The following is an 18,831-nucleotide window of genomic DNA, read 5'->3' as shown; positions in this document are numbered from 1 at the left end:
ATCTGAAAGAATGGCACAGCCACAGGATTAACCTCCCATAACTAACAATCAAATCTATTAATTTCTTGAGCTAAAGAATACATATTAATCAAATGTGGGCTCAATTATATAAGAATTATTTCCCCATGGTGGACGCTCTTGGATTGTGAAGTAGTTTCTGAAAGGAAACTGTGGAATCCTAATAGCTGGTGATAGTTTAAACCATGGGGAAAGAAACTTTTGCTGTTTGAGAAGGCTAGAAAATCAGTTTAAACATTGTTTCTGGACTCTAATTTATATGTAGTAAGGGGGGAGAGATTCTATGTCCTACTGCTGTGACAAATTGACTTGTAATCTTGAAAATCCAGTTTGCAAAAGGGGAGTAAACTTGGTAAACAGCAGCAAAGGTAAATTTGGATATTGAATAGTGCATGTTTGTTTAGCATAGATGTTTCATAGCAGATAGCTGCAGACAGACAAGAAAATGGAAGTGTATATTAGGTAAAACACTGAGGGTGCAAAATCTCCTAAAGTAGAACAGTGATCTTTAAGTGACAATACTACTCTACTTAACAAAGCATTCAGTGTTTTTCCCTTTCTTCTTCTTCCCCTTTCCCCCTTCTTTATATTCCCTGGATATTTAATGCCTTACATAGTGGCCGGGTGAGCATATGTTCTTGGTTAAGGACAATTGTTTATGAAATTTTTTCAGGTTTCAGATTTCTTTGTGGCAAGCAGAACACCCAGGCCCCTGGCTGGTAGCAATTGGAGCCATTCAGAAGTATGTAAACATTAGAGTGAGGAATTTATGAGTCTACAGTTCAACTGTATGGAACATTTCTCAAGGTGGATTTTTTTCTTTTTCTCTTCTGTGTGTGTGTAAATACATTCCTTGACTTCAAACACAGCTGAGCAGTACCTGGGTGTAGATAGAAAGGGACAACATCTGGAAATAATAAGTACTTAGCCATTAGTCTAATGCCTATAGAAGCACTAAGATAATATTCACATTTAAATTCAGAAAATTTTTCTGAATGAATCACCCACATGATCCTGGGCTAAGCAAACAAATAGGATAAAGGTGAAAGGAGTTATAGTTAGGGGCTGAAACAGAACTTCCCAGTTGCTGACTGAGTCTGTAAAAAGATAATAAAATGAAGATTCCTGATCAGTTAAAGATTCTCTGGAAATTAAGGCTGGCAATTAAAATTATATTAACAGCAAGAAAATGCCTTTATTTTGCCATGCAATGTAGTCTCTAGTATTGAAGAAGAATATGGGTAATTTTACCATGACTATATGGTCATGGTCATTTATTTATGAACAATGTCTCATTCTGAATGGTGGGGGGAAAAGGCCCATAATTAAAGTTCCTTTCAGCCTGCCCTACCACTTTCCTGTTGCTGAATGTACTGAATGTAAACTCGTCTAAGTGGCTTAATGACATAGAAAAGAGCATTTGTGAGGATGCATAAGTAGCACCTAGTGGATAGATGTTTTGTCATCATCCCTGAGAGAAAAATAATTCTCAAAGCTGCACATGTAAACCAATGGTGACTGCAGAAAGTGAGGCAATCAGCTTTATCATTTCATTCCTTGGTGATAAAAAAAAAATAAATCTGTGAAAAGGACAATCACTGATTTCAGTGATTTTAGTCTCAAAATGAAAAGTACACAGCAGTACTTTTACTCATATGTCTTTGGACCCATAGAATTTAGTTATAACATTTTGGTATAGCTCTGGGTTAAAGACAATATTTCTCATATATTATTGTATTTAAGGTTCTTATTGCTGCCATTCTGTCATTCTACAGTTTCCTGTAGACTAAAGCCTTTCCTGTTCTTCATTTTGTTTCCTGAAACGTATACTGAGAAATGGAGAGGGAAAAAACATTGTATGTACTTAACACATATTCCTCAAAATCACAGGATAATAGGTTCAAGGTGTTGTCATACCTTGTATGTGCAATGTGCATGAAAAAGTCAAAACACGGGGTTACTTATTTCCTTAATATTCCAATGCAGACCAAAGGCTAACATACATAATAAAACTTCTCAGTGCAAAAGAAATAATAATAGTGCATGAAGAGGGCGTAAGACAAACATTTGCTTTACTGTAAAAATCAATCCAAAGTTTTAAATTCCAAATTCTGAACAAGATAAAAAGATAACTTTTTATCAAGATGCAGTATGTCTTCAGACTATCATTTTAGGAAAGTTTCAAACTAGTGCCAAATAATTTACAGGTGCTCATTGAACAATATTTGATTTATAATTCAAACAAATAGCATGTTGCTAATGAGAGTTTATTGTGGTCACATTTTAAACCAAGACAGAAATGAAAAAAAAAAAAAAAAGATGAAAACATATGTTCTCAGAGATTTGCAATTCTGAAAACAAAGTTATAAGCATTCCCTTCCATTTGTGAAGATAGTGACAATATCCATGAAATGTTTCTTTGCCAGTAGTAGGTCTGCTTGAAATTTTCACTTTGGCAGTAGAGATTCATCTGATGCTGAATTTTCAAAACTGTCTAAAGGTCTCCGTCTGCTCCTTCCTAATGTGGGGTTTTGTGGAAATTTGTTGAGATGTACATATATGCTGCTGTGAAATTTTTGCAGCAGAAAGGCTTGGAAACTGTCATCCTCCATTAATTCAATTGATTATTTACCTGCCTAACTACAGCAGGGATATGTTGAAAGGCCTGTCTATATGTAGCCATGCCATTTAAGACTGCAGCATAGTAATTTGCTCTAAATTTGGCATGGGATTTAAGGTGCACTCTTCTTTCTCAAGTTTTAAAAAGTCCTTACTGTCTGTTGACATTTCTTCTTCTTTCTTTCCCCTAAAGAAGCAGGCAAATAAACAAAAAAAACCCGAACCAAACCCCACAGAACTAAAAAGTCAATTACTCCAGATGTTGGTTGGGGCAGTTTGCACCAAAAAAAAAAGCACTCTATTTTTGTTTTTTCTTTTTCCAAGGTTAGGGATTTTTTGTCTTTGGGAAATTGTAGATGCATGTGAGCAACATGGGTTAAATTCTGTTAATATTTTAAATTTCATATTGACTATTACTTTAACAAGAGATAATTTCTGAGATAAGACGGTTTAGCTCAATGTACAGCAGTATCATACTTAGAATTTGGGAAATGTTTCCTAATACGTGAGTGGAAAATAATTTAAAATGTCTATATTTTAACCCCTGGACACAAACGGGAGATGTATATCTAAGTCTGAATTAACCCTTTCTCTACACCACTGTCATGAACTGTTAACATACTGTTAGCATCTTCTGGTCCTGAACAATTGACCGAAATGTTCAAAGTGTCACTGACCACTTATGCTTTTGAAACCCTTTTGTGAATTTATTTTGAGATATGTCCTATTTATTTTTCATGTGTAGTCTCAGAAGCGTGTTAAAATGCAATACAAAAAAATTCAGTGCTTTGGCTATTTTATGCAAAAGAAAAGCTATTCAATCACCTGGAATCTCCTCCATATTTGAAAATATTGCTAGTTCAAAAATGTATCATCTAAGCACAATGAAATTTTATGACAAATGTCATAAGGAAGGCAGAGTATCAGTAGCAATTCATGGGGGAAAAAAGGGGACGCTTTCTTTGTTGTATGACCTGCCTTACTTTAGCATGAAGAAATATTCCATAAACATATTAAAGAGCATTAATAGTGATGTTTACAAAATACATATGTATCTGGGAGTTGCTACTTATATTTCTGAAAGCAGACTCTGTAAAACCTTTCCACACAATTTGGGAACAAATGCAGCAACTTATTTATTTGTGTTTCCTTATTAATTTTGAGATGGAGAAAGAGAAATTTCTATGTTATTCATTAAATGAAAGAAGAATAACCAAAGTATACCAGAAGAACTGGTCTGATTAACAAATTCCTAATCATTGGAACAATACTATTAATAGGAAAATCACAAATTCATTTACTGACTCTACAGTAGAACTTCCTGCGGTTCAGGGAAACTTCATCCTCAGTCAGGAAACCTCAGCTTTGCCTGAGTTGATGTGTTTGGTTCTAGGCTATTTTGTGACATGAAACTGAGGAAATATATTAATATGCTTTTTAATTTGTATGTTTCTCATTCCCTCCAAACTCAACCTAAATCAAGCTCAAGCAATTTGCTTGGCATTGCACATCCCTGAAAACAGTAAAATATATTTCTCTCCATTAAATAAGGAAAAAATATGTAATTGTCCCAATTTCTAAGTAGAATCAGAATTGAAATAGCACTTCATCATAACTACAGACAGATGCATGATTATGTGTATCTTTATAAGTCTCTAAGGCATAATTATCATGAGTTTATTATCTGTCTATATGAATATTTAAGAGAACAAAGTACTATTAGATTGTCTCTTCTCAAGAATTTAACCTAATGGACCAGAAAATTGTCTGACCTAGAGCACTATTAATGGGCATATCCCTTCTCTCTGCGGCTGTTCCTGAGCTCCTGAGGCCAAACCAAAAGATCCTTGTTGAGTTTACATTTGTCTCTTATGCAGACATGACCTTCATTTACTTTAATGGGAGTTTTGCCTGATCTGATTCCCTGACACTTGTGTGATGCAGAGGAGTAGATTGCAAAGGAGGTGTTAGTAATGGCCTTTAAAACTGTCAAGAGCCCAAAGAACAGTGATGCTATCTCAAGGAGGACTTTTGTGCAGCAGTCATTTAATTTAGTGTTCTGGGTGACTGTGAGTGCATGAACTCCCTCTCTTTCCAGTATGCACACAAGAGAAACTCCTCAAATTGGTCTGTGCTTTCCTCCCTTTTGCTGTGGGGTTTGCAACTATCTGCCCGCTTTATGTTTCTCTTTACGATAGAAAACAAAATGACGCTGTCAGATGAATCAAAATGCCTCACTACAACTGTAAAATTAGCCTTGTAGCTTTAAGTAGGGACTTGTCCTTCTTGTGTAATCCCATAATGTTGACCATACATTCAGATTAAATTCAATGCTAAGTAGTGTTCAGAGCTACTAAATTGTTACAGTCCTTCTAACCCTCAAGAACTAATATTACATTCCCAAATACAAGTCAGTATATTCCAGTTGGTAGTTACCTGCAAATTATATATAAATCATCTAACTTAGTTATTCTTATATTCACAGCCATATATACCCAAAAAAAAGTATAAATTGGAATGTGACTTGATTTGAGGGTGATGGAAACAGTGAGAGGTGCAGAAAGGAACTCTTTTTTCCCTCCATGTTCTGTTAGCATCCATGGAAATGAACACTTTTTGTCTTAGACAGAGTATTGCTCAGGTAATATAATTCTATCTCCCTAACACTTAATTATATGTCACTGGATGAAGCGGGTTTTGGATTTTAGTCCCTGTAATTTGTATGTTGGCATTCCATTAAAATATTCATGTTTGAAGAAGTCGAAATTTTTTTACAAATTGTTTTTTCTTGTATTAACTATGTGTATATGTGTCATTTTGTCTTTGTCATAAGATAGACAACAGGGAATAATGAGTTAAAAATTTGAAAAAGTGGTATTTGTAATGAAAAGTAGGTTTAAAAATTAAAAAACCCAAACTTCACAGGTTAAAAAAAAACGCCAAACACACCTGTTTGAGACAGAATTCTTCTTTGTTTACAAATTCTCCTAAGTATTCTCCTAAGTGCTTGGAGCCTCTTTTATTTAGAACAGAGAAAGCAGTGAAGTACTTCAAGCTGTACTCCACCATTACAGAAAGTATAACAGGTTATAAGAGGCCTCGATCCTATTTTCTCTAAAAATACAGTAGATTCTCTACATATGTCCCTGCTGTCTTCAAACCACCTGGATGAAAATTAGGAAACTGATGTCTATTTTTGTCTTTTTATTTTTTCTGATACAAGAACCTTAGTCAATACTTGGGAAGGGCTGCAGTGAAGTTTCAGTGTGAGGCTGGGCTTCAATTGCCATTGTAAATTACCTGGATTGTTTTTTGAGCAATGGCCTAAGTACATTTTGCCAACTGCACTGTTTAAACTTTTCCTCTTCAGATTTACCTGAGTTTTCTTTGAAGCATTTAAACCTCTTCATGTGGACTAGGATATCACTGTCATCATTGTTTCATTACTCTCCTTTGGACAAAAGTGAATCAAGATGTGTGAGTAGATTAGCTAAAGGAATGGAAAGTTGATTTCTGTCAATGCAAGAAGCCTGTACAGCCCATATATAAAATTTCCTGTGGAGTGTTGAAGGTGGCCACATTTCAAACCCTCTAGTTGCTATATAGAGATTTAAATTAAAACAAAAAAGTAGATAATGTGCTTTATTGTGCTATTTTAATGGTATGTCTGGAAAAAAAAAAGGATTATTTCATTATTGAAAAGAACAAAGAAAATATCATTCAGGTGGAAATCATTGATGTCTTTCAAATATGATGGTGAAGGAGGCAATGGCATACTAGTAAAAGAAAACCTTTTCAGAGCTCAGCATGGCTTCAAGGATTTTATCTGCTCTGACATCTTTTATAATTTGACAGCTGCCTTCATTATTAAAAATGTCTAGCATCTGTAAGTTTAAGGTGTATCTTGTATGCAAAATGAACAGTGCATTTTCTTATCCTGATTCCACTACAATGACAAACCTGAAATTTTGTAATCTACTGACACACTCAACTATGTCTGTTTAAATGGCTACTGAAGGTACTTTTTCAAAATAGAAAATGATAAAATAAATAACACAAAAAACACACAATACTCCTTGCCTTAACTTACACATTTTCGGGTACATTAGGCTTTGGGTTTGGATTTTATGTGTCTTCCTGCTTGACATTGGTCTGGAGGTGGTCAAATTGATCAGAATTTATGATTAAAGAGCAATATGCAGCATGGTACAACAATAGTGACTCTGTATCTCAGAATACAATGTTGATATTGTGAACAACAAGAAGGGACTAAGTCATTTTGTGTTTGGTCCATTTTCCAGTGAAAATGGAGTATGAATTTATTATGGAATTTCCACCAAAATGTATATCTGTGGCAAAAAACAAACAAGCAAACAAACAAACCAAAGCAATCAAAAAACCCCCAAAACATGAAGGTAAAATTAAGGTGAAAAAGAAGTTAAATCTTATTTTAAGTATCAGGATGGTTCACATACAAGGACAACAGGGAATCCAGCATGCCTCCTGTGTCTATGAATACAAGATAATTTCTTGTTTATGTCAAGGATTTGGCAGTCCAAATGAAGACTTTTGACAAAATCATGAGAAAGCTCAGTGTTTAATGATTGCAGCAAGTGTATACCCAGGCCTCACCAAATCTACTTTCATCTGTAAATTTATTTCAGATGAAACTGAAGGATTTTTAAACTTTCTGTCGCTCCTGGACTACTGTTATCCTAATTAAAGCTACTTTTCAGCAGGTTGTCAGAATTCTGAAAGCCTGGACAAGGGGGTATAATTTCCTTAATAAATATACATTAAACCCATGTTTTCTGGAAATGTCAATCTAACTTTCAGGCACAAGGCAAAGCAGAGCTTTATAGTATTTTCTGAGAGATGCTGAACAGTGGGAAGATATCAGAGGTATGACTGTCCTTGTGGGTGGTCCTATGCAGAGACCAGATGGCAGAAACTTGGGCAGATATTGCAGAAATTCACAGAAGAATTTTTAGATTATCAGAAGAAGGCCACATGCATTAATTAAAAACATAAGGATATATGATGTCAAACCAACAGCCCATCCAGCCCGTAGCCCAATCATCGACACAGGCAGAAGGAGATGTTTGGAGAGGAAACACCAATTGAGCTGCTTTTTGCAGTCCACACTCAGTCAGTTGCCACAGGCTGTCATCTAATGGTACACTGTTATTTAGACATTTTAGTAAATGTATATCTAATTATTTTTCAGCGTACTGTGTGCCTCCACCTACGTCATAGTGCAGTAAGCTCTGCAAATTTGTTACTCGCTGTTTTAAGAAGGACTCTGTTTTATCTGCTTGGAAAGAAACTCCTTGTTTAATTTTTAGAAATTAGTTTTAGTTTGAAGAACCTTTATTTCAAATATTGCAGTTTGGTCAACAATTTCTTATTAGTTTTCAGGATTAATAATATCCCAATTTAGTGTTCTTCACCACAAAGGAGATTAGTAGCAGTCAAGATTTTCAGATTCATTGTTCTTTTCTTCTCCAGGTCTCCAAAATCATAGAAAGAGTTGGTCCCAGCACCTTCCCTATGAGACTGCATTGCATATTCTTCCCCATCCTGGAAAGCAACTGTTAAATCCAATCCTATGCTATTCTGTGTTATGCTATGTTATATATATGTATAGGCTAATCCTACCCTACCCCTTCTATCATTTAGCCAACTTTCAATGCCTAAAGGAAGATTTACATAACTTCTTTTGTTTAGTAGTCTTTGGTGAACCTTTAAAAACTCTAAATACATTGATTCTACTATCTCCTGCTCATACTCATGCTTACAATCAAGAACTACAACAGGTCAGTGAGGAAGGATTGCCCTTTACAGAAGATGTGCTGACTCTTTCCCAAAAGGTTCTGTTTACTGCTAGGTTAAAGATCTTATTTTTCTGTTATAGACTCAGACTCGTTGTTCTGTAATTTCTACAATCCTAACTGGATGTCTTATCACAGATAGGTAATCTTGACAGTCTTCCTGTTCTATGTGCGTGATGGCTTCACCATGATATGTTACACACTGTGGGTGAAATATCACCTGGTACTGCTGACTTATTAACATCTAATTTATCGATTTTGTCTAATTTGTCCTGTATATTTTTACAAGTGATTGAATTTCTTTTACCTATATGCTGCAAAAGGGCTTTAGACATCTATTAAATGTCTTCCACAGTATAGACCAATTCAAAGAATTAATTGTGTTTATCTACCTTGTCACACCTGAGTTTTCTTTCAGAATTTTGTCACAATATGGTCTCACAAATTCTCTATTAGAAATGTTTTAATGTGCTTTGTGACAGATTTACTATGAGTCTAAGCACACTTTTGAAGGTGCTATTCAAATTATTTTGAAGGTTTTTTAAAATTTCCTGTTCATATATGTTCTGCATATTTTATGGTTTATTTGTTATCCATATTTAGTATGTTTTTATTTTTCTTCAACATTGAGTTTTTATCTATATTATCATTGTTAACTTGTATTCTGAGCTCCTGACGTAAGAGAAGTAGTGTAGATCTATTTTGATTTCTTTTAATTTCATATTCTTGTTACTTGGATTTCCACTGTAATAATTTTTAGGTAGAATTCAAGATGAAAGGAGTGTTTTAGGAGTTTGTTTGGAGTTTTCTTGTTACATTTTGGTTGGTTGGTTGGTTGGTTAGTTGATTGGTTGGTTTGTTTTGGGGTTTTTCCCCAGGGTTTGTTCTCCCATTTGTTCTGTAAATCATTTTTCCTTTCTGAAAAATGAAAACTCATATTCTGGGGTTTTTTTTACCTGTTTCCTGCTTTTAAACCTTCTTCTGGCATGGTCACTATCACATAACAAATCTCCCAATAATACTTCTTGAAATGGTTCCTCCTGCATGGCTCAAGACCAAATTTTTAACAGAATCTTTTCCTGTGAGTACTAAGACTTTTTTATTGTTCTAGAAATAAAATATTCATCATAGCAAAAAAATAAGTTTACACTTCATTCCATTCAATCCTATCAGATTTCTAGATAGATAATCAGAATCTCTCACACTTAGTAATTCACTGAAACTTGGAATTTTTTCTATCTCACTCAGCATTTTGTAGTTTTCTGATAAGGGCAGGCATAGTTCCATGCTAGTTCTACATTTTTATTAATAACATTAAATTTTCATCCAAAATGAATAATGCTTTTAAATTATGATCATAATTTAATGTTCCCTAAGTTTCATACATTCGTTCTTTCTCTATTATGTCCTAGTCTAGAATCCCTGTGAAGCTGGAAGCCTGGCAACACAGCATTCCATGGCTTATCCTCTTTCCACCAAGTCTCCGAGTTACCTGGTATGTCAGGGTAATTGTTTAGATTCCAAGAATTGTAACAATTCCTTATGTTGTTTTCCAGGCTCCCAGCATAATTAAAGAAACACTAGTAAGTTTTTCCTCATTTCAAAGCACTATGCTTCCCTTGTGAATTTTCTTCCTCTTTTGAGAGAGCTTAGCATTAGTTTTGATGTCACTTCTGCAGACTATGTCAGCCTGAACTACCTGTTCTTCTGCAACAACAGCCTTTCTATTAACTTCTGATTTAAATAATCCTTTTGAGCATTTTGGTTTTGGGGTAATGTTACCATTATGAGTATGCCACAGCTGGTTTCTTTCTACTCGAGTTCCTCTGTCCATAAAGTTCTACAGTTCCTAATGTATCTACAACCTTACTGTTTATTCAGTCTTCCTCTTGGCTCCTCCCCATATTGAAACTCCAGACTTCTGTGTATATGTAGAATTAAATAGAATTTCAAAGTTGGAGAAGAGTTCTCCTACTAGAAATACAAGCAGGGAAAATGAAAGAAAGTGGCTGAGGTTCAAAGCGGACAAAGCAAAAGATGGTCATCTCAACAAAAGTGCAAGGTTCTTGAGGCAATGAACTCTCATAGTGACCTTCAATGCAGTGAGTCAGAAAATTACCCGTGACAAAGTAATATTACACACAGTATGGCAAACATAACTAGATTATTATAAACCCATGACTTTTAAGAATATCCAGGATGAGAACAATGGTTACGGATCTTTTCAATAGGCAATTCTTTTTATTTTTTTTTTCCTAATCATTCCTTTGAAGTACATATTTACAATCTTTTCTTAGCAGTGTCCTCAATTCCCAAACTATTAAATGTGGGAAACATTCTTCTGGAAACATCAAAAATTTTTTTTTCCGACTTCCTACTTTTTTACAGTCAACTGTAGATTTTATTTTCCTGCCATTAGGGCACATAATTTTATGGAATAAGTTTACTTCAAACCATTCGCTCTTTCAAAACTCAATGTTAAAGGCATTTTTAAGTAGAAATTATGAAAAAACAAATTAAAACCATAACGGGTCCTTGTTTGTTCTGTGGAAAAATAAAAAAATCAACTGACTTTTCAACATTGCATGGGCAAAGGTACAAAGGGAAGAAAAAATGTTTTTTGAACTTGGGAATTATTTTACTTGCTTGACACATAAAATGCAGTCTACGTTCTGAGAAAAATAATAGGCTACAAGTGCACGGAAGTGATTTCTGTGTTCTGATACATCTCTAGAAAAAATTAATATGTTTCTTCTGATAGAAACAGGAAGCTGAAGAAAGCACTTCTCTAAAGAAACTGGAAAACAAGAATGCTGTTATTTTATTGGAGGTGGTGATTTTGCTATAATTTGTTAGTAGAAAGAAAATTCATCATCATATGGCCCCCATATCAAAGTATGCATTGTAGTTGTTCTTGAGACAGTCGATATAAATATTACAGTTGTTTATCATTCCCTCCAAAACTGGGTTTATGCACTTTCTTTTTTCCAGCTACCATCAGCTGCAAATTTGCAATTTGCTTCTTCTCTTTCAAGACAAAAACCCATGTATTTTAGTGTGTTATAAATTTTATCTTTTACAGAACCACATATTTTGAGAACTATTTTTTGTATCTATATTAACCCTTGAATGTCTTATTCCTGATTTTTTTGAGCCATCTCTATCCAACTTGCTAGACAGGAAGTACTAGGTTTCTAAGTGGATTGGTGAGACTATTTCTTAATATCAGATAATTTCTTAAGATAATTAACATGTTCTTTTTTACTAGACAGTAAACAGAGCTTTGTCTACAATCAGTTTAGTCCTGAAACAATCAACATCCACTCCTTCAAAAAATGTTCAAGTAAAGGTTCCATTTAGAACATGGCCCTGCAAAACAAAAGCACATTTTAATGGCTGAATATTTGCAACTTTTAGGGCAAGCAGTGAGTTCTGAATACTTTGAATAAACCATCAGGTTCCATCAGGTATATTCATCACATTTATCCAAATTGCATATGTCTGAGATCTATAGCGATGGAAACCAAGCTTTTAAGCTTTTTAATCTGAAAGTGATGGTATTTTATTTCTATTACAAAGGCTTTTTCTGATTTGAGGAAATGGTTTCATACCATGAATGAAAATGAATGCAGAAGCTTATGTGAAGATTGAATTGTTCAGAAAAGGTTTCTGTTGCTTTTAAGACAGCATCACCATGGAATCTATATCAGATTGAAAGCCAATACAGTCCTATCCTATCTAAAGAAGAAATATTTAAACACTGTTTTTCTGTCTAGCTTTGAGAATGCTGAACAAAGTACAACAGGCTATATGGTATAATTCTATGCTGGTGACTAGGAATAGTGTCCCAGAAAAAGTGTGGGTGCACCAAAAGCTACCACGGTTTTATTTTTTATTTTAAATATGGATTTAACTTAGGGTAATGCTCATTACACTATGATCTTGCCACCCTAAAGTGTGAAGGACGCAAAAGAGTGGAGATAATTGCACTCAGAGGCTTAAGTATGTATGACCCATCAGCCCAACTGAGGCAGGAGTTGCAACTGGTTTCCTGAACCATAGATGAGAAGTCTAGAGAGGAAGTATTTTTGATTTATGAAAATTAATTGACCCCATTTAATGGAGTGACCTATTTTAAAAATAATTGCATGCAAAAACAAGACAAGTAACATTTAGGTGTGATGACCCATCCTTAAGGGGAAGGGAAGAAATTTGAATTTCACTGTTTGTTTTTAAAGCTGAGTTTTAGATGACAACACAACATGCCTCACAACTTTGTTCCATTAGGTTCTTTCTTTGATGAAGGTATAACCTCCTCCTAGTCTTCCAGGTGTGTCAAAAAGAACATGAATGAGAGATGTACAGTGACCTACTGATGCAACTTCCATTCAAGATTCTCAATGTTTTCAATCTACTTCCTTGTCAAATAGCAAGGAGACTGAGAAGATCAAAGTGTTCCCCCAATAATGAATCCAGACACTCCCACCCGTAGTCAGGCTGATCGGTATTTTACCCAAGCAATATAAGTAACTGTTAAGTAACAAGGTAATTCAGAGCCAACAAGTTACAGATTACAGCTTTCTTATAATTTTTCTCATCTCATATTCACATTAGTTTCAATTTCTGATAGGTTGCAAGCTGACTAGGACTAATGTGTCTACATGTCATTCAGGTGGAAAGACAGGAAATCAAAGTGCCATTTTTACTGCTACTATTATTATTATTTTGTCTAAAAAAAAAATAGCACTTGCCATTGCAGAGACTCCAATAAACCCATCACTGATTGCTGCCACACACATCACTCTTCAGCCAATAAAGACAAAGATTTGATTTCCTGGTCTCCTCAATTTTGCAGACTGGTATGTCCAAATTATTTATTTTTTTATTTAGAAGCTGTTTCCTGGGAAACATCAGCCCACATATTTCACAGAGTTTAATGCCTGTTCTACAAATTGAGAAAAAAATACAAACAAGGACTATTTAACGATTGGTTGATATTTAAATATATGTAATTATTTGAGTAGGCTTTTCTATTTATATCCTATAATCTGCATTTTTAGGAATCATTTGAAAGACAAGTATGAAGAAGAGATATAGTCAAAAATCAGGCCAACCAGGTTTATTTGCAGAAAGTGTATCCCTGAAATCAATATTTTGAGATTCATATTTACTGCTGAGATCCTCAATATAGTTTAACATCAAGTGAGTCTGTGGGAGTTCAAGGAACATGTGATGTAGAGAAGTTTCAGAGCTGTTATCCATTATTTTCTCCCAGAAGAGAATTCTTGTCCCAGAAATAATTTTTGTCATAATTTAACTATTAGAAAACATCTGGGGTGCCCTAGATGTTGATTTATCATTGCAAAACCTCTCTTGATGAATTTTTGAGCAGTCCTGGCAATCTGAAGAGGTCTCAAATGACTAGAAGTTGACAAATATTGTCCCAATTTTCAAGAAGGGCAAGAAGAAAACCCTAGAAACTACAGGCCTATTAGCCTCACTTCAGTGCCTGGTAAAATTACGGAGAAGATTATTCTGAGGGAGAGGTTATGTTCTTGAAGATATTCAAAATTCAACTTGGCATGGCACTGAAAAACATTGTGTAGCTGACCCTGCTTTGAGTAAGGTGGGTTGAGTAGAAAACCGCACCTGAAAGATGAGGCAGTCATTGGTGACAGCCAGCATGGCTTCCTGAGATGAAAGTCCTGCTTATCAAACCTGATCTCCTCTCCACTGATCTCTGTGGCAACCAGGGACAGGACCTCAGGGAACGGCCTGGAGCTGCGTCAGCAGAGGTTTAGGTTGAATATTAGGAAAACCCAGAGGGCGGTTGGGCACAAGTGGTAGCAGCAACAGTTCAAGTGGGCGGACAATGCTCTTGGGCACATGGTGTGACTCTTGAGATGATGCTGTGCAGGGATAGGAGCTGGACTCGATGATCCTTGTAGGTACCTTCCAGCTCAGCTTATTCTCTGATTCTGTGATTGATTATAAATTAAGTACAATACTAGGAGTACCAAACGACGCTGTATATTTTAGTTTTTACGGTCAAGTAAACTTCAACTATGCTGTTGGATATTTTTACTGTTTCTCTTTTTCTACACAAGACATTTTAAAAGGGATATTCATTCTTCCATGTTTCTATTGTGGCAAGAAGATTGAACAGTTTCTTTCTCATTGACCTGCTATAGAATATTTCAATCAGTTTACAGGTTAACTGAATGAAAAACTTAACATTTTAATTTTAAAGTAATTTAATTTTAGGGTCATTCTCCTATGTCTATTTATTTTGGGTGACGTTGTCAACCCCTTGCACCCTAGACCCTTTTTTCTCCCCCCAAATGTCATGATTTTCAAGAATAAAAAATATATATGGCTTCTTTCCCAAAACTGTTTTCCCAAACAACGAAGTTGCAGTACAAGGACAGCACTATAGCTCATGGTGCTGATTCAGATTCAGGAATCTGAATCTAGGTCTGGGGGAGCAAATCTATGCCATATGCAAAATGTGTCTGGATAAGCAAACAAAAGGTAGATTTGCTTTAAATGTATAAAGGGTATTTGCTCAATAAACATTATTTCTTTCTATAATCTAAAACTTTTTCCAAATATTTATAAAGTCCTTCCTTCATATGTCTTATTCTTCCTGTCTTGAATACTTCCTTTAGGTTTTGAAATATATAGTACATAACTTCCCCTCTGAAAGTAGCCTGGTAAGAAACCACTTTTGTCAACCAAAATATCCTCTGCCAGATCCTAGAACTGAAACACAGGAGGACCATGCAAATCCAATACATCAGTTCAATTTCTTTCTAATTTTCTTTTTCTTTCAGAATAAAGGCTATCTTTTATATTTCCTCTTAATACTAGTAGGTGTCAATCTAGCAGTAACCCAGACTTTCAGGATCCATGCTTTAAATTTTAGAAGTTTGGTGACAGCCAAAAAGGAGTGTGGGAATGAAGATAAAAGGAACTCACCCTAATAATGATGGAATATGGAGCATTTTATTACATATCATAGGTCACTGTTCCACTTTCAGTCCAGGGTAGTAGTGACCTCAGACTGTTACCTTGTGAGAGCTGTTTTATGATCTCTATAAAACGAGTTGCTAAGTTCACTATATTTTCCTGTTGCCAAATATATAAATGTACACTTTGATGTAATCTAGCACCACTTTGACTAGTCTTACCTGAGAATCTAACAAAAGAATGTGATGCATTGTCCTGATTTCAGCTGGAATAGAGCTAATTTTCATCCTGGTAGCTGGTACAGTGCTGTGTTTTGGATTTAGTATGAGAATAATATTAACACTGGTATTTAAATTGTTGATGTGCAGTGCTGTTGAGCAATGGTTATTGTACATCACTTTTTTTTTTCCCTTGAGTTTTCTTTTTTCTTTCTCTCTTTTCATTATCTATCTCCCTTTTCATTACTATTATTACCAGGATTATTAGTAGTGGTGTATTTTATTATATGTAATTTGTTAAACTGTTTCTATGTCAATAATGGGCTTAACTTTTTTTTTTTCTGTTTCTCCTATCCTAGGTGGAGCAGGGAGAAAGAAGTTGTGGAAGAATGTATGTTCCAGATTAGCTCCAAAGCAAGCAGTTGAAGAATCTTGAGTGAGGAGATCCTATAATGATGTTTTTCAGTATTGACTTTACTCTCCAGAACTCTCCAGAAGTCTTCATATCAAATTTCTCATTAAATTGATTTTAGTTTAAAAGTAACTTCTGGACATTTATTTTTTTCTCAGAAAATGATTTCATTTTATTGTTTGAGAAGAGGGAAGGCCAGGGATGAGAGACATTTTCAGTCAAATTTTAAAACATTTGTCTGTCCATCTGAGCAGTCAGGCACCCAGATGATACCTATTTTGTCAGGGTGAAAATTAATTAGTGGACAGAAGTAAAATGCTAAATGCTTTTGCATCTTCAGGACTCAAAATAAAACATCCATTCTTAAGTACAGATTTTGCCTAAAACACTCAACAGGGCACTGCAATTCTTAACAATTAATTAAGATTTCATTTGTGTGAACATACAAGTGTTAATGATGCCAGTCTAGGATGATTCCAGAGATAGACAAACTCAAAGCTCTGTGGCTGGATCATAACTTTCGTAATATTGTTTAATGCTACAGTAATCTTAGGGGCAATTCTTCAAGCAATATGTAAGGAAGGTAAAATCTTGTCCATGAAGAACTTGCAGCATTTTTCTTCATTTGAAAGCACATGTGTATAAGATTAGATACAAAAATCCCTGTCAGCACAATTAACTCTAGGCTTCTGTGGACAAACAACTCTTCCTTTTCAAACCTGGGAAGAGTGTGCTTCTTATCATACAGCTATGTACTCTTGAGTTGCATTGTGACATGGTAAAAGGAGAAGATTCAACCACACAAGACTCTTTTATTTGCTCTCTGGCTAAAAAACAAAATTTCAGAGGGGTCAAACCCTGAAATATATTGCAATTCACACAGCAATAAACAAGAGTTTAGCTGCACAAGGCTCAAATTATTTAAAATGAAATAGATGTGTGACAAAAAATAGTTTGATCCTGGAAATCTTTATATTTTTTCAGGTCAGACTCTACATCTAGAATATTTGACACTCCATCCAAGGGCTGTGAAGGTGACTGAAGACCTGAAGCAGCCCAAATATGAGGCAAGGCCTCATAGAGTTGAGGTTGTTCATAGCTAGAAAAAAAATCCGCTATTTGAACCATTTCGTTTGTTTCTGCAAGGCTCAAACACTGGTACAAGAACATAACTGAGAGGGTATATTCTTGAAGATATTCAAAATTCAACTTGGCATGGCCCTGAAAAATGTTCTGTAGCTGACCCTGCTTTGACTAAGGTGGGTTGAGTAGACAGTCTCCAGGGATTTCTTCCAACCTCAGTCAATTTCTTTTGTGAATTTTTGTGTGCTAGTTATAACCACTGTACTAATGTACCAAAGCAACAGGAGAAGGAAAGAGAAAGCATTATCTTTTTCCCAGCAGTGGTAGATACAATAACCCTGTAGACATTGATGTTAAGAGAATTAGTTAGCCTTGCCCTAGCCTTGCATGATATGTTAAAATATCTATTTTACCTATACTCAGCTCTGAGCTGGGGAAGTAACCTAGTCCTGTTTGAAAAGATATACTTGTTCATTGAAACAGAAATAGTGCTTTAGACAACTGGAAAATTTCTGGCAAAAACGAAACATCAAAAATTTTAAAGTTGGATGGTACATATAGGAGAGGGATTCCAGAAACCTGCTAAATGCGGGATTTATGCTGTTAAAGCATAAGCACTCAAATCCTGTCTAGGTAGCAATTTCTCCTTTCAGGAGAAGGCAATTAGTCCTCTCAGGAAACTGATGTTAAGGCACCTGAAGGCAGGTTCCTTTCAGTGGTGTGACCTTTAGGTGTCCCACATGTACATACTCTCTCCTCTCCTGGGTAACCTGACCAAAGGGCTTTTCCTGTGTTTTTCTGTCCTACTAAAGGGGTAGTTCCCACAAAGAAGTTAGGGCAAGTCCTAACTCCCACCATCCTACTCAAGCCCATATGCAAAAGCTCATAATCTTGTTCTAACTATAGTACACACATGCACTATGTCAAAACTGTGCCTGAATAAATCCCTATATACATGTGCACACTGTGCACTTAAAATAGCTACAGTAATTACAGGACAAAAAAAAATCTTGTGTAGGTGTGTGCATGCAAATGTATTTCCTCAGTCACATTTGATACCAGCTTTATATACCCAGGGGGAAAAAAAAACCAAAAAAAATAAAAAAGGGAATAAAGTCCTTGAAGTTGTCATTCATTTACCAAATTTTGTGAAATGCCAGGCTCTCTTAATGATTACTGCATGCCAGACTGAAGGAAAAAATGTCAGCTAGCCAGAATAAATGAAAAACTAGATTATAATATTTTCTCATATCTCTGCCAAGTTCTAACAGTGCAAGAATACTTTTACATTTTATGAACCTTGGCTCTGGAATTTTCAAGTTTGATAACATTTAGGTGTGTGGTTTAACTTAAGTACAAACATTCTCCATTTCCTTACCCTATTCTTTTTCAGTGCTACTCTCACCTGATCAGGCAAATGAAGAGTAACTTGTTAATTCTCTGTCCATCATTTTGGTTTAGGTTTTGGATTCTATAATTTTTATTTTTGAGATGAAAAAATGCAACATGGTTTTGTGGAAACAAAAAGAAAAAGATTGAATCAACAAAGAGAAAAGGGAAGAAAAGGGGAAAATTCTCAGAATGTTTTCACTTGTGACCTAATGGCAATTTTCTTTAGGCTGCAGGATTTCTGTTTGAAATTGCCAGGTGGAATTTTCAGAAGAGTAGCTGGCCAGACATA

This window comes from Motacilla alba, chromosome 5 (assembly GCF_015832195.1).
Source record: "Motacilla alba alba isolate MOTALB_02 chromosome 5, Motacilla_alba_V1.0_pri, whole genome shotgun sequence".
NCBI classification, from domain to species: domain Eukaryota; kingdom Metazoa; phylum Chordata; class Aves; order Passeriformes; family Motacillidae; genus Motacilla; species Motacilla alba.
Note: the sequence above shows the minus strand (reverse complement) of the source record.